At 39.6% G+C, this 15,074-nt stretch overlaps 1 gene segment (V, D, J or C); it reads right to left on the bottom strand.

Annotated features, from left to right (window-relative positions):
* Nucleotides 1-10,924: 10,924 nt before the first annotated feature.
* LOC308270939 (T cell receptor alpha variable 9-2-like) lies at nt 10,925-14,504 on the bottom strand. The segment is given in 2 exons: nt 14,435-14,504; nt 10,925-11,259 (listed from the first exon to the last, which is right to left on the bottom strand).
* Between the last annotated feature and the right edge of the window lie 570 nt (nt 14,505-15,074).

The raw sequence follows: 15,074 nt of genomic DNA, 5'->3' as shown, positions 1-15,074 counted from the left end.
GTCCATTCAAAATATGTAAATTTACTTGCAAATATAATAAAAAGAAAGATCTTTATACATGTGAAAAACTATACACATGTTACCCATTTTTCTCATGTTTATGATTTTATACATTTGTCTTTTAAATTATATAAGACAAAAGAGGACACAGAAGCCCAAAATATTGGCTCTCTATTGATCTATGTAGTAACCTTACCATATTTTATTATTTTTATGGTTCTAAATTACGGCGTAATCCTTTTCATTTCAGCCAGAAAGTCTTTCTGCAGGATTTCTTGTAGCTAAGATTCACAGGTGACAAATAGCCTTAGTTTTGTTTTTCTTAGAATTTCTCAATTTTGCCTTTATTTTAGAAAAAAAACTTTTCCTGATATAAAATTGGGGGCTGGCATATTTTTTTGTTTCTTCATGTTTGTTCAGCACTTTTTATGTCATCTAAGTGCCTTCTGGCTTCCATGGTTTTGAAAAAGAAATTGACTGCCGTTCCTATTAAGAATCCCCTGCATGTGATTAGTCAGTTCTCCCTTGCAGTTTTCAAGAGTCTCAATTTGCCCTTGTCTTCAACCGTTTGATTATAATGTGGACAAATGAGGATTTCTTTGCATATTCTCTTGGTGCATGATAAATTCTTGGGTATATAGATTTTGTGTCTTCCACCAAATTCGGAAGTTTGGGGTCATGATTTTTTCATTTATGCATCCACATAACCTCTCCCCTTGCTTTCCAGGATTCCTATTATACTTATATCTTTATACCACTTACAACCTTATATTTTACAATGTCCCAAAGGTCTCTTAGGCTTTGTTCATTTTTCTTTTTTTTTTCTTCTCTAGAAACAGGATAGGTTCACTTGACCATCTATCAAGTTTAAGGATTCTTTCTCCTGTGTGCTCAAATATTCTGTTGAATCCTTCTAGTGATATTTATTTTAGAGATAAAATATTTTGTATAGCCATATCTCTGCCTTGTTACCATTCTTGGTTATGCAGAACACAGGCGAGCCCTTTGCCCTTGACCTTCAAGGAGCCACCTGACAGGTCAACGCATTCAAGCATTATTCTTTGATAACAAGGTCACTATCTGTGGCCATACTACTCTGAATTCTCCCCATCTCCTCTCACAACAAGGTCCACTCTTACTACCAACACCAGAAACTCACACTAGGCATGAGTGTTGCAATTTAAGATGATGTTACAGCCAACATCATCTTTAGGGATGGGGTAAGTTAAAAAAAACACAAAGTTTTTCTATCAGGTTTCTTGATGAGGTGTTTTCTTGTTTGCTTTAAACTTTATGAGGTGTTGGGCTGAAGTAGGCGGATTATTATCTGAACGTGTTTTGTCTTGTGTGAGGTTAGCCTTTTCATGGGCTTTTGACTAAAGAGAGCAGACTTTTGCGGGGATTATTTTCTGCATGCACAGATATGTCCAGGTTATACTTTTGCAGGATACCTTTGGGTCACATAAGGCAAATGCAAACTCAGAGAACTCACCCACTGATTATTCCTCAGGTCTCAAGTTCCTCAGCGAGCCTGACTTCTTTCTCCACCTTTGTTTTTACATAATATCCATGTTTTCACTGTACGTAACAGAAGGAATATTTTAAAAGCAAATGAAGTGCAACTTTCTAAAAGTGGAAGGCATGATGCTTCTTTCTCCCACCCACAGCCTCAGGCCAGGCTGGCGGATGTGGTCTCCTGCCACCAACCTGGTTAGAGTGGTATTAAAATTAGATTCTGGTTGAGCCATCTGGATTCTCTTGTTGAATAAACATTGTCCTGGCTCGTGAGTATTAACTCCCATTGATTTGAGTTTACTACTCTATAAATAATTTCTGTGCAGTGGCCTAAAAGGGCCGGATCTGTGTATAAGTCATGAAAATGCTCATGTCTCTGTGATGTTTTTCATTCTAGATGACTAGGGTGTGGCTAGGAAATAGCTAGAAAAAGAGCAAAAAGGACACAGTAATTTTGTGATGGTGGAACAAAAGCAACTTTTCTTTTTTTTTTTATTTTAGTAGACATTGACAGTCACATGTAGCATTTTATCCTTCAGGTGTCTTTTCTGAAAGCTGACAGTTGAAGGGCCTGGGGAGTCCTGCTGCCTGAGGGTGGTGGCACCTGCCAGTGTCATGCGGGCAGAGCAGTCTGGGCAGAATGTGCTCCACAGGAGCCATGGCAGAAGGTGACAGAAGGGTCTGTGTAGCTGTGGACAGTGCCTGCATCTGGAGCAGGCTGAATTGGTGAAGCAGGTCTCTCCCCACAGGATAACTGTTCCCACAGAGAACTGTTCAAGTTCTCTCCTGAGAACTTGAACAGCCATGAGGGGAGGGAGGCCTGAGTGTCTGTCAGGGGGAAGGAAACTCATCAGATGTCGCCATCAGCCACAGCAACTGGCTGCCCCCCCCCCACACTTAGACAATGTTCTTCCAGCACCTAGATCCCAGACCAAGCTGGTTTCACCGGTTGGTTTTTTCTAACTCAAACTGTCCTCTACTTCAGTAGCAGAAACACAGCATGACAGTCCCTTAAGATGCAGCTGTTAATTTGTGTGCCCGTGAGGCTCTCTTCAGGCTATATCGACAGCAGGTTTAAGCATGAATCCAATCATGTCTGAGAGAAATACCAGACGATCTGTGATTATGTAAACACGATGCCCTTGCTCTAACTGCTAAGCCTCCCTGACAGCCTCCAGGCTCGGTTTGGGTGCTGGCTGCAAGCCCCTGGAGAGCATGGTGCACTCAACCATCAGATGTAGGAGGCAGCGTCACTGAGCTTGGAGGCTGTGATGTGCAGGGATGTGCCTGGCAGTTGAATCAGAGCCATTCTGTACCTCCCATTTGGTGCTTTGTTCTCCCACCTCAAGCTGTTAAAGGGGCCCACAGATTAATCACACTGAAGAGTGCAGTCCTTCCCTGCAGGACACTTAGGGGCAGAGCACTCTGCTCCACTTGAGTTGCGCCACTTACCCCTATTCAGAAAGCAAACTGAGAGTCAAGAATAAGCCTTTCCAGTCTTAGTGCTTTCAAATTTCAATCCTTTCTTTACAAACCACATTAATCACAGGTGAACTTGATAATAGACCCTTTCTCCTTCTTCCTTCTGCCTAATACACTGCACCTTTGCTTCAAATCCTTAAAAATGTTGCCTAAACTTCCTGTGCCAACCTGGCTAAAACTACCCAGTAACTTACAACAAAAAATAGAGCCACAGAACCACAAAGGAGGTCCTCAGATGCTTCCCCATTCTTATTCTGTAGAGTTCAGCTCCTAAAGCGGATCTATTCAGCATCTTCTCAACCTTGCAACCTTAACCAAAGGGATTCTGAGCATGCCCAGCCAATCAGGGTCCAGATCCAGATCCACATTCCCACCTCCAGGGAAACACTGGTCCAGTGCAAACACTGACATCTTGTGGATAGACCTATAGCTGTTCAACCTCTGAATAAGCTTTTCACCAGAATTCCTCTCCACTATTTGCAATGGGATATAGAATGTAATTCCAAATGTCTATGTAAGCATTGACGACATATATTTGAGTATTTCAGTTTGAATTCTAGCTCTACATGATATTAAGAGAGCTAAATTTTAGATTTAATCTAAATATTGGTATAGTTAATATCTAACTAATGATTTGTGAAAGATTTAAGGTGTGTAGTTCATGTAAAGGACCTAGGGTAGTGCCTAGCACGAACTTAGCACTCAGCCACTCTGTAAATGCCTATAGAAATTATTTTCTCTGTTCTATTCTCTTTTGCCCCTTTAATATTTAGAATGGAGCTTGTCAAGAAAGAGGTACATAATAAAATTTTACTGAATGAATGAATGGTAATTTCTGCTCTAGTAGTGATAGCAGTATTTTAAGTCACTCATATTAGCTCAACAATTATTTTAAAGGCCTGCAGGTTTTCAGGGTGGCTATCTGTGCCGAAGGTCAGCAGAGTTCCTGCTCTCATGGAATTACATTTTCACGAGAGGAAGGTGGAGTATTTGAGCACATGTGCTGGCCATTGGTAAGTGCTGAAACTTTTGAAAACTTTTTATTGCCTCCATTTTCTCAACAAAATAGAAATCCAAGGAATAGATGAAAGTGTAGATATGAGGGGTTATTGCAAGCTGAATAGTTAATGAAAAGAGATGTTGAAAACAAAAAAAATGCCAAAAACATCATGTGAGATTAAAAGAAATTTGGCACGTTATACTAACATATGACAAAGTGAGCTTTCTGAGAAGAATTGTGGGAGGTAAAGAGAGTGTGATGGCTGATTTTCTGTGTCCACTCGACTAGGCCACAGTATCTGCATGTTCTTCTACCCTAGTCTAGATGTCACCATGATGGTATTTTTAGTTTTACAGTCCACTCTAAAGCAGTAGACTTTGAGTAAAGCCTATTTCTCTCCATGAGGTCTTAGAGAAAAATACCGAGATTCCCTAAGAAAAAAGAAATTTTGTCTACAGACTGCTTCAAAATTGAGACTCAAAATCAATCCTTCCCTGGGACTCCAGCCTAGTAGCTGGCCTACAGAAAATGAAATTGCAGCCAGGTGTGGTGGCACACCTGTAATCCCAGTACTTAAGAAGTGGAGATAGGAAACTGCAAGTTTGAGGACAGCCTCAGCAATGTAGCGAGACTCTCAGGAACCTAGTGAAATCATTTCAAAATAAAAATAAAAAATAAATTTTAAAAAAGGAAGTTGAAGCCAGGCGTGGTGGCACATGCTTGTATTCCCAGCACTTGGGAGGCTGAGACAGGAGGATCCAAGTTCATGGCCAGCCTCAGTTACTTAGGCCCTTTGCAACTCAGTGAGACCCTGTTTCAAAATAAAGAATTAAAAATAGGGCTGGGGGTGTTGTTCGCAGGTAGAATGCCCCTGGGTTCCATGCCCAGTACCAAAAATAAAGAAATTGAACTTGCTAGTCCCAATAATTATAAGAACCAACATACCCCAAAATAAATTCTTAGCTAGATAAATTGATTATAGCTAAACATATATAGACATATCTATAGATATAGATACAGATATTGCAGTCTAAAATCTGTATTGTATAATATACTTTTCTGAACATTTATAATGCTTCACAATATAATCATATTAAAAAGTTGATAGGTGCCAGGCATGGTGGCAAATGCTTGTAATCCCCGCATTTGGGAGGCCGAGATGGGAGAATCGTAATTTGTGGCCAGCCTCAGCTACTTACTTAGGCCCTTTGCAACTCAGTGAGACCCTGTTTCAAAAATAAACAATAAAAGCAATAGGGCTGGGGATGCCTCTTGGAGGTAGAATGCCCCTGGGTTCCATCCCCAGTACCACACACACAAAAAAATGTTGTTGGGTGACAATACTGTATTGATTGGTCACTCAGGGATGCCTTCACAGTTCAAACATGTCCACTAATGTCCACATGTTGGAAACTTAATCCTGGATGCAATGTGGTGGAAGATGATACCGTGACTAGTAAGAGGTCATTAGGTCATTTAGAACTTTGCCCTCATAATTGTTTTATATCATTAAATAGAAAACTATAAAACAGGAGAAAATTTAGATTATCTTGAGTATGGTGATGCCTTATTATATGTAAAACCAAAGGCAAAGTTTAGGAAAGTATTCCTTGATAACCTGATTTCATCGAGGCTACAAAATTAACTGGACATGGTGGCACACACCTATATTCCCAGTACTTGGGAGACTGAGACAGGAAGATCACAGGTTTGAGGCCAGTCTCAGCACTTGGTGATACTCTCAGCAATATATATATATATATATATATATATATATATATATATATATATGCACACACATATATTTTGTATGTAATATATGTATATATGTAAAATTTATACACATATATATGTAAATTTATATACTATATATGTAAAATTTTTGTTCTGCAGAAGACAATATCAAGAAAATGAGAAGACAAGCCATAGACTAAGAGAAAATACTGCAACAGACATAAATGATGACATAAGGCATGTAATCCAAAACTCAATGAAATCTTAAAATTTAATGACAGGAAAATAATCTATTATCAAATGGGCCAACGACTTTAACAGACACTAATTCATAGAATATGTACAAATGGCAAAGACCCTCCATGTCATATAGCATCAGCAATGTGCAATTAAAACAGTATGATACCACCAATATACCTACTAGTATGTCCAAAATGCAGAACAGGACAACACAAATTCTGTAAAGGATGTAAACAGGAACTATAATCCATACTGGTGGAAATGTAAACTGCGACAGCCGCTTTTGGAGATACTTTTGCAGCTTCTTACATATTCCTTCCGTATAGTCCAAATATAAGAGCCCCTGGTATTTTCCCAAAGTAGTTGAAAATATATGTCCCCACCAAAATCTGTGCAGGGATATTTGTAGCAGCTTTATTCCTAACTGCCAACCTTTGGAGGCAACTAAGACATTTTCTGAAGATGACTGAATAAACCATAATAAATCCAGAAATTGAAAGATTATTCAGTGCTAAAAAAATAAGTTATCAAACCATGAAAGACGTGGAGAAAACTTAAGTATATGTTACTAAGTGAAAGAAGCCAAATGGAAAAGGAGACACACTGTATGACTGCAATTAAATGAAAGTGTTTATCTGTTCCTATGTGTTGCAGTGTTGGACCTATGCCCCCTTCAAGGAGCCTCAAGGTCTCTGGTCTAATTTCCAAGTCTTTGATCCACCTTGAGTTGACTTTTGTGCAAGATGAGAAGGTGGGATGTAATGCTCACTTTGTGGCCCAGGATGTGATCTATTTTGGAGAAGGTTCCCTGAGCTGCTGAGAAAAATGTGAACTCTGCTGTAGTTGGGTGGACTATTCTTTTTTTTTGGGTGGGGTGGTACTGGGGTTCCCTTCTACCTCTGGGCTACACTCTCAGACCTATTTTTTTATATTTTTTATTTGGAAACAGGGTCTCTTAAGCCAGCAAAGCTGGCTTCAAACCAGCGCGATCCTCCTGTCTCCACCTCCCAAGCGCAGGGATTACAAGCGTGCACCACCATGCCCAGCTGGGTGGACTATTCTATATGTATCCAACCAGTCCATTTGATTAATGGTGTTCTTTAGGTCAGAGGTGTCGTTACTGACCTTTTGTCTAGAAGATCGATCTAATGGTTTGAGAGGTGTGTTGAAGTCTCCCAGTATTATTGTATTGGGATTTGTATGTGACTTGATATTACAAAGAGTTTGTTTTATGAAAGTAGCTGCACCTATGTTTGGGGCATAAATGTTGATTATTGTTATTTCCTCGTGCTGGATTGATGCTTTTACCAGTAAAAAATTACTATCTTTGTCTCTTCTGATAAGCTTGGGCTTGAAGTCTAACTTATCTGATATCAAATTCCATTGGCATGGATTACCTTGAGTTTGTTGCTGTCTTTACTTGTAAGGTGTGTTTCTTGCAAACAGCATATAGATAGATTCAGGTTTTTAATCCATTTTGCAACTCTGTGTCTTTTTATTGGGGAGTTGAAGCCATTTACATTCAGTGCGATTATTGAAAGATGATTTTTTATTCCTGACATGTTGAGATTTTACTTCTATTTGAAATACTGTTTGTTCTTCTCTTCTTAGTTATCTGTTGGATAGAAATTCTTGTTTCTCTGGTTCTGGCATGTATTTCTTATTTCTTCTTTGTACTTAATCTCTTTGAGTATTTTCTCTAGTGCTGGTTTTGAAGACATAAATTCCTTGAGCTTCTGTTTGTCATGGAAAATTTTTATTTCCCCATGTAGTTTGAGAGATAGTTTTCTACCTCTGAGCTACACCCCCTGCCCTATTCTGTATTCTTTATTTTGAAACCAGGTCTTACTGAGTTGCAGAGGGCCTCACTAATTAGCTGAGGCTGTCCACAAACCACGATCCTCCGGTCTCAGCCTCCCCAATGCTGGGATTACAAGTGTGTGCCACCACGCCCGCTTGAAATTTTTGGCTGCAAGTTTTTTTCTTTCAGAGTTTGGAATATGTTACTCCTGGCCCTTCTGGCTTTCATAACTTGGTTTGGGAAGTCTAGAGTGATTCTAATTGTTTTCCCTCTGAATGTCACTTTGTCTTGTTTTTGTTGCCTTTAAGGTTCTCTCTTTGGCTTCTACATTGGCCATTTTTACTATTATTTGGTGTGGAGAATCTTTTCTCTGATCTTTTCTACAGGGGGTTCTATAAGTTTCCTGTACCTGTGTGTCAATCTCTTGCTCAATGTTTGGAAAATTTTTTACTATTACTTCTTTGAAAAGATTGTTGAGCCCCTTGGTTTCACCTTCTTCTCCCTCTGCTATGCCAATAATTCTTAGGTTGGCTCTTTTAAGATGGGCCCATATTACTTCAATGTCTAATTCCTGCTGTTGATTGATTTTTGTATGTTATAAACTATGCGTTCATTTTTGGAGTGATCATCTATAAGCGAGATTCTACTCTTCATGTGGTCTGAGCGATTGTTTATTGTTTGAATAGATGCCTTTACTTCAATAATTGCATCCTTTATTTCTTTCAGACTCTCTCTAAATTTTTTTCGGAATTCCTGTATTAGTTCCTGATTTGACCTTCTGGAGATCTCTGCAATTCTGTGTTATCAGGTTCTGTAAATGTGTAGTTGTGGGAGCTCATTGCTCCTTTGTTGTTCCTCCTTTTCATGATTTCAGACATTTGCCTCTGTTGCTTTTGGTAAACTTCTCTCAGTTTCTAGGTGTCAGCTGGTATATCCGAGGGGAGTTTGTATTGTATTCAATAGTGAAGGTTGAGGAAAAAGGGAAGTGCAGGAGTAAATAGAAAAATAGGGTAAAATATCAGATAGGGTCAAATAGAATGAAAGTATGAGTTTGGTAGAGTAGTATATACTAAGGATTAGAGATGGTACGAATAGACTAGCGTTCTGGTAACCAATGTAGAGTTTGTGGTATAATGATATGAAGTAGGTTTTATACAAGACAAGGGAGAGATAAAAAGCAGAAGCAAGATAGGAAAGGGATAGAGAGAAGAGAGTTGGTATGTACAAAGGAAGAAGCTTGGGAGAAGGTTTGGGAACAGGTTAAAAAGAAAAACAAAAGAAAAACAACAATAAAACCAACCAGGTATACACTTATATACAAAAAAGGAACAAACAACAAAAAACAACCTCAACTACAAAATAATGCAAGTCTACAATTAAATGCCTATTCAGCAGATAGGTCCGCTGCAGTCTCTCTGTACAGATAATGAGTACCACCAGCCCCCTTCCTACTGTGAGTTTGGTTCTCTGAGATTTTCTCATTCTATGTAGATGGCCAATAGCATTTGGTCTGTGTTAATTATTAACCACAGGTCACCCTCACGCTTTCCACTGGTTTGGAGACTTTATCTCTCTCTGCCACCACTGGTGATGTATACCTCTGAGACCAAATACAATGTAGGAGTCTCTGTTCTCCACAGCTAGGGCTGATCTGGTCTGACTTCTCTGCGTTCACTACAATTGGGAGGTCTGTGGTGATCCTGGAGCTTCTATTAGTTGGGTCTAGCTAGAATCCCCCCAACACATTTTCTGCTGATCAAAACCTGAGTCTTTCAGGCTTATGTTATGTCCAACAACAGCCCCCTCTCTCACTTTCTCCAGGCTATATTGGGAATTCTCAGACCTAGGGTATTTATTGGGGCTGTGAAACCCTAGAGGCACCCAGGTGAGTGTTTTACCGCAGGAGCTGTGACCTTGCTTACAGTGTTATTGAGTGTAGCTCTGAGTCTCTGGAGAGTGTGGTAATCTCTGTCACCACTCCTCTTTCACTGCATTGAACCACAAGATCTCAGACCCAGGGAGTTTATTGTGGCTGCGCGAGTCCCTAGGGGCACGGTGCTGGACAATCCCTTTTGGGATGCAGCTTCACTTAGGCTGTAGGTGCTCACTGGGCTGGGACTCTGGGGGGCATGGTGAGCTGGGCTGCTGCTGGGTTGATGGCATCATATTGGTGTGCGCCGCAGGAGTGGAAATTTTCTATTCTGGTGCTGAGCTCCACTCTGGGTCTCTGGATGGCATGGTTAGCTCCTTGGGAGTTGTAGCAGGTCTTCGCACAAGCTGACTTACAATCCATGGATCTGCCATTTCTCCCTTTAAATCCTTGTCTCTGGTTTGCAGTGCTGTGCGAGAAGACTGCGCTGCTGGTGGCACCGACCACCATGTGGTGGGCAGGGTATTTTTTTCCCCCTCTCTCTAGTTGATCTTCTAGTCTTCTTTTCTCAGTCTCTTGTGTTTATTATTCTTATTCCTCTGCTAAAAGTATTATCTGGCTTTGTAGTGCTCTGTTTGGGGGACAATAGAGACCAAAGGTTAGCAGGATTTGAACGTGCTGCTGCTCTTGATCGCCATCTTCCCCCAGATCTGACTTTAAAAAAAAAAAAAAAATAGGATCTCCCTAAGTTGTGAGGCTATCCTTGAACCTGCAACCCTTCTGTCTCAGCTCCCCAGGTACTGGGATTACAAGCATTCACCACAGTGCCTGGTGTTTTGTTTTGCTTTTTGACTGTATCCCTCCTCTGGCCTCTCTTTCCATACTCTCTTAGGGAGACATTGTAACAGGTGCTACCTTCTCTGGCCACTTGACTGCCCAGTAATATAATAGGACAGAGAAATGTCTGCCAGGGTGACCTGGTACAAGGTGTGATAGTCAGGCTTTCTCAAGGATAAGGACACAGACCACTTCCCTGTTCATGTGGTTTGACCTGGAAGTTGCTTTGGCCCCCCAGATGAGGGGCTATTGTGTTTTCACTTTCACTAATGAAAAGCAGAGTCTGGGAAAATCTACTCCTTGCTCTTCTGCTCTGGACAGTTGTGTGATTCTGCATCAAGCAGAGAAACAGAGACTTAGCTGAAACCAGACTGCTCAAACCACACACTCAGCTGAAATCAGAGAGACCCAGAAGTGGCTCTCAGCAGCCAGGTCCCTGCCCCTGTCACAGTTTGTGCTTAGCTCCCCCTGCAGTTCCTGCCACTGTGTCACTCAGAGCACAGTAGTACACAGCCGAGTCTGACGCCTGCACCGAGGCTTTCTCCAAGTGGAAGGAGGAGGCGGCTTTATTGTATGTAGCTTCAAAACCATTGTGGCTTCCCTTCTCGCCATCCCTTGAGACTCTGAAGAGGAACTGTGGACCTTCTCCCGGGTACTGCACATACCAGAACAGGGTCGCATACGTTGTAGTTATATAAGTACAGTTTATAGTCAGGGAATCCTCTTCTGACAACATCACTGGGCCTTTCATCTGGGTCACTGAGTCTCCACGGGTCCTTCCTGGGAAAAAGAAGAGATCTGTGTCATCCTGGGGCTAAAGCTTCTACATGAATTTGTGGTTAAAGTTTTAATTGCTGGCATCATAGAAGAAAGAGTACAAATTTTAGAAGACAATTTTCTCACCAAGTATTAGGAGTATCACAGTCACTAAGCCTGGAGAGGTGGTCATCTTTACAGTGTCTCCTGAGTGATGTTCCTGATTCTCAACATGAAGAAAGGTTGAGATCCTAGTTAAATAGAAAGTTTAAACCTACATTTAACTCAGGAAGTGAGCACATGTTAGGAAGCTGCACCCCCTGGTGGGCAGAGGTGAAATGAGTCATAGACTCTCCAAAAGTCAAAACTCTTGTCTTCATCCCTGACCTCATTTAGAAGGCACACGTCAATCTTCAGGTTGCTTTTGTAATCCTGAAAGACAACTATCGTAACCTTTAAGGTGTGTTTTGTTCTTAGGACTCCATTTGACAGGAAAATGTTTAGGTAGCATTTCCCAGGTTTTTTCTGTATTTGAAAGGATAAAAGATGCCTTGGATATTTTAATACGGAACCTATATTCTCATATACCTATTATGGGCCTGTCTTCAGTCCATTGCAATGTCAACCACTAAGCCACCAAAAAGAAAAATAAATATATAATTCCCTTGCCAATTTTTTGATTGGGTTTTTTTTTAGCAGTAAGTTTCTTTAGTTCTTTGTATATTTTATATATTAGTCCTCTATCAGAGGACTATCTGGCAAAGATCCTCCTTTCTATTGAATCTTTCTTGATGTTCTTGATAGCTTCCTTTGCTGCACAGAAGCTCTTCAGTTTAATGCAATTCCACATATTGATCCTTGGTTTAATTTCTTGTGCCTTTGGGGTCTTACTGAGGAAGTTTTTATCCATGCCTATATGTTGGAGTGTTGGTCCTATGCCCTCTTCAAGTAACTGCAAAGTCTATGGTCTATTTTTCATGTCTTTAATCCATCTTGAATTGACTCTTGCTCAGGGTAAGAAAGTGAGATTTGTTTTCTCTTTTCTGAATATGGATAATCAGTTTCACCAATATTGTTGGTTGAAAAGCCTATCTTTTTTCCAGAGTATGTTTTTGGCCCCTTTGTCAAAAATCAATTGGCTGCAAGTGTGTGAATTTTTTTTTCCATTTTTTTCCACTGGTCTTTGTGTCTGTTTGTGACAATACCGTGCTGATTTTATTACTATGGCTCTGTAGTATAGTTTGAAGTCAGGTATTGTGATGCCTACTGTGTAAAAAAAGAAGAACTGAAATTATCTCTAATTGTAAATGACATCATGACCCTATACCTAGAGGACCAAATAAACTCAACCAAAAGACTTTTAGAACTAATTAACAAATTCAAATAGTCTAGATACAAAATCAACCTAAAAAGTCAGAAGTTTTTCTATTTGCCAACCATAAACCCACTGAAAAAGAAATTCAGAAAAAATTCCATTCATAATAACCTCAAAAACAATACAATATTTAAGAATAAATTTCACCAATAATGTAAAAGACCTCTACAGTGAAAATTATTAAACACTAAAGAAAGAAATTTAAGAAGATCTTAGAAGATGGAAGGATCTCTCATGTTTGTTGGATAGGCAGAATAAATATCATCAAAATGATTGTCCTACCAAAAGTGATTTACAGATTCAAAGCAATCCCTACTTAAAAACCATAGTCAGCTGGGCATGATGGCACACATTTGTTAACCCAGTACTTGGGAGGCTGAGACATGAGGATCGTAGGTTAACAACCAGCCTCAGCTACTTAGTGAGGCCCTCTATTAGCTTACTCTATTTCAAAATAAAGAATAAAAAATAGGGCTGGTGATGTAGCTCAGAGGTAGAATGACCCTGGGTTCCAACCCTGGTACTACACACAAAAATAAAATACCATAGTCATTCTTCACAGATCTAGAAAAACCAGTCCTTAAATTACTATGGAACAACAAAAGATCTAGAATAGACAAAATAGTTCTCAGCAATAATAACCAAGCAAGAAGAATAACAATACCTGACTCCTTTTTTTTTTAATTGAACAAAGGAGCATTTTACTCCCAGCACTTTTTTATTTTTGTTTTTATTTGAAACAGAGCCTTACTAAGTTGTTGAGGTTTATAGCAAGCCATTTGTGAATTAACCATTAACCAAATTCTTTCCATAATCCACTGGTAAGTATTGAACAAGGTGTTAGATAAATATATATAAATGTTTTCAAATACACCAGTAAGAAAAATAAGGCAGCAATAAAATGAAATGACAAGAATAAATTTAATTACCTTAGAACAACAGTGTTTTATCAAGAAAGACACACATGAGAACAATTTTTTTTTTCTGGTGGTACTGGGGTTCCTGGAAAACCTTCTACATCGGGGCTACACTCCCAGACCTATTTTATACTTTTTATTTGGAAACAGGGTCTCTTAAGCCAGAGCGGCTGGCTTCAAACCTGCACGATCCTCCTGTCTCTGCCTCCCGAGTGCTGGGATTACAAGCATGCACCACCATGCCCAGCTCATGAGAACATTTTTAAATAAACTTAATTATGTATACTTGAGGCTTGCAACAGGATGTAACAGGATACATACAGAGAGTAAAATGGCTATATGGTGAAGCAAATTACATATTTATCCTCTTGCATAAAGACATTTAGTGTTTTAAACAACAGTAAAATCTACTTATATATATGCAATAGATAGTAATGTAGTTATATGAAACAAATTACACATCTTCTTATGTAATAACTTTTTGTGGATTTGACAGAACAGCCAAAATCTACTTATTAGACAGAGATCCCTAATACATTATAATTAATTTTAATCTTTGGAGTGCATATTAGATCTCTGGACTTGTTCATCTTACATATATGCTCTTTTGTGTGCTAGAAAAGAATGTCGGCAACAAATTGGGTGCCAAATTATCAATCTTTTTGTATTTTACATATTTTCTGTAATTGGCATGTAACATTTTAAAACCAGAGGAAAAAAATCCAATGCAACTATCCAAAGAGTCAAAACCTCAGCTATAACAGGGATTATGTTATTGATCCTAACAGGTTATTTAAATGAGAGGAGACTAAATAGCAAATATTAATTCATATTTAAAGCCTGAATTTTGGGAGGAACAGCACTAATTTTTTTTTTAAGAACCCATTAAACACAGCCTTAGGATTGCCGAACACATAGAGGTGCCTGGATTTGTGGTCACTGGAGCTGGCAGGGACATTCTGTGCCTCTCCCTCCATTTTCCCTATGCATCTCCTCATCTATTTGCATTTTTCACCATGTGTATGTATATTAGAACATCATGTTGTCCACCTTAGATATGCACAATTAAAACTAATTCTTAAGCAACAATCAACCAACAAGATAGTCTAACTCTTACTGGATCACCCTAAACCTAACCTTATTATATACTTTTCAATGTCTGTGTGCTAGTTTCCATTTGCATAAAAAGAATACAGCAAATGCTGTCATGAAAAGTCTGCAGCAAAAGTAGAAGTGTGGCTCCAGGCCCCCTGGCAGGTTTGAGGACAGGCTGCAGGTGTCTGGGGAGCACTGTGCACTGGCTGCACAGAAGTAGACAGCTGCGTCTCCAAGTTGTGTGGTGTTGATATGCAGGGAGAAGTGCTTGGCTTCCTTGTCCAGTAAAACCATAAATCTTTGGTTTTGGTTTCTGTCTTTGTTTGAACGAATGTCTATAATGAGCTGGGGACCCTTTCCAGCTTCTTGCTTATACCAAAGGAAGTAGTATGTGCCACTGTCTGAATAAGTGCAGTTGATCCCAGCGCTGTCTCCTTCCTGGACACTCAGGG

Source organism: Muscardinus avellanarius (assembly GCF_963383645.1).
Source record: "Muscardinus avellanarius genome assembly, chromosome: 12".
Taxonomy (NCBI): domain Eukaryota; kingdom Metazoa; phylum Chordata; class Mammalia; order Rodentia; family Gliridae; genus Muscardinus; species Muscardinus avellanarius.
Note: the sequence above shows the minus strand (reverse complement) of the source record. Positions and strands in the feature narration are given on the sequence as shown.